A 2,227-nucleotide genomic window follows, 5' to 3' on the forward strand; every position below is an offset into this window, starting at 1 on the left:
TATATATACCACGTTTTCTTGATCCAATCGTCAGTCGAGGGACACTTAGGTTGCTTCCACTTCTTGGCTATGGTGAATAATGCTGCAATGAACATAGGGGTGCATAAGCCTCTTTGGATTGTTGATTTCAGGTTCGTTGGATAGATTCCCAGTAGTGGGATGGCTGGATCATAGGGCATCTCTATTTTTAATTCTTTGAGGAATCTCCATACCGTTTTCCACAGAGGCTGCACCAGTTTGCATTCCCACCAGCAGTGTATGAGGGTTCCTGTTTCTCCACGTCCTCTCCAACGTTTGTTGTTTTTTGTCTTGGTGATTATAGCCATTCTAATGGGTGTGAGGTGATATCTTAGTGTTGTTTTGATTTGCATTTCCCTGATGATTAATGATGTTGAACATCTTTTCATGTGCCTATTGACCATCTGTATATCTTCTTTGGGGAAGTGTCTGTTCATTTCCTCTGCCCACTTTTTGATTGGGTTGTTTGTTTTTTTGTTGTTCAGTTGTGTGAGTTCTTTATATATTATGGAGATCAACCCCTTGTCAGATGTATGTTTTGCAAATATTCTCTCCCGGCTGGTGGGTTGCCTGTTCATCTTGATTCTGGTTTCGTTTGTCATGTAGAAGCTCTTTAATCTGATAAAGACCCACTTGTTTATTTTTTCTTTAGTTTCCCTAGTCTGGGTAGGCATGTCATCCGAAAAGATTCCTTTATGACCAATGTCAAATAGTGTGTTGCTTATATTTTCTTCTATGAGTTTTATAGTTTCAGGTCTCACCTTCAGGTCTTTGATCCATTTTGAGTTAATTTTTGTGAATGGCGATAGCAGATGGTCCACTTTCATTCTTTTGCATGTGGCTGTCCAGTTTTCCCAACACCATTTATTGAAGAGACTTTCCTTTCTCCGTTGTATGTTCTTAGCTCCTTTGTCGAAAATTAGCTGTCCGTATATGTGTGGTTTTATTTCTGGGCTTTGAATTCTGTTCCATTGATCTGTGTGTCTGTTTTTGTACCAGTACCATGCTGTTTTGTTTACTATTGCTTTGTAGTAAAAAATATGGAACACTTCACGAATTTGCGTGTCATCCTTGCGCAGGGGTCATGCTAATCTTCTCTGTATTGTTCCAATTTTAGTATATGTGCTGCCGAAGCGAGCACCCCAAGGAACTCTTTTTAATGCAACATCCAAAATGTCTTCTATGCTGCATCCAGGATGCCAGGAAAAATGTTACATTTATGGACTGTGGCTCCCAATCGTGGCCTTGGCGGAAGTTTAGGAAACTCTTGGATGTCTCCTCTAGTAATCCACATGTTTGCCTACACATCCATGTCCCCCCTCCATGTGCTTCGTGTTTTCTTTAGTGCTCCTGTAGGTTCTAGAGATAGTACACCTCACCCTACACCTTCCAGTAGTGGGGCTGGTGGTCCATTGTTTATACCTATGGGTTATGAAAGGCTCAGTTTTCATTTTCTGTTTCTGGCCACAGGTCCCAGAGTTGTGTCTTGAAAGCTCTTCCTACAGCTGGAAGTTGTAAACTGGCCAGCACTACTGTTCAGGCCCCTTTGTTGGGATTCAGCACTGGCTTTGTTTAAATGTAAACAGTGGGCCTCCGGATTCCATTTTCCTGGCAGGGGTCTCAGGGCAGGAGGAGAGCCCCACAGAGTTCTCATTTTGCCTGTCTTTGTGGTTCCCGTTGTCTTCTGCTCTTCCCTTGGGGATGGGTTTACTTTTCGATTTATTGAGTGAGTCCATGGTGTGGGTTTCACATAGCATTTACATGGACTAGGTAAAACATTTCTTGTCACTTTGTCAGAGAGATGCCTGGGAAGCCCCAGCTTGCCCTGCCCAGCACATTCATTCTGCCAGGAGTTTTTGTGAAGCCTGAAATGGTTTATTTGTCTTGCCCGGAGGGCCCACACAATGACGATGCCTTTGAAATATGCTTCCTTAACTAGTTCAGTGACTCAGAACATCAGTGTTGCCACAATCAAACTTCCTCTCTCTAGATTGGCTCTTTCATAACAGGTAAAAGGAAGGGCTGACGTAAAGATAAAATAATGGAGTAGCCTTCATTTACCTAGTTGCAGAAATACACTTACCCCCTCTCTCTGTTTTAACTACCGTTGACTTCTTTCTTTCTTGTTTTGGGCACTGTGCTAAGCAGTTTATGCACATTGCCTTTACATTTCTAACAACACTACGAGACACTATCATATCAATCTAAT

General features: G+C 42.3%; 1 non-coding gene across 1 annotated transcript; it reads right to left on the minus strand.

The window, feature by feature from the left end:
* Positions 1-1,052: 1,052 nt before the first annotated feature.
* On the minus strand, positions 1,053-1,159 carry LOC147917754 (U6 spliceosomal RNA). The gene has a single exon (XR_015549316.1). It is a non-coding gene; the product is annotated as a U6 spliceosomal RNA (small nuclear RNA).
* Positions 1,160-2,227: the final 1,068 nt, after the last annotated feature.

The sequence above is a fragment of the Ceratotherium simum genome, chromosome 2 (assembly GCF_057802395.1).
Source record: "Ceratotherium simum simum isolate JZ-2026a chromosome 2, ASM5780239v1, whole genome shotgun sequence".
NCBI lineage: Eukaryota > Metazoa > Chordata > Mammalia > Perissodactyla > Rhinocerotidae > Ceratotherium > Ceratotherium simum.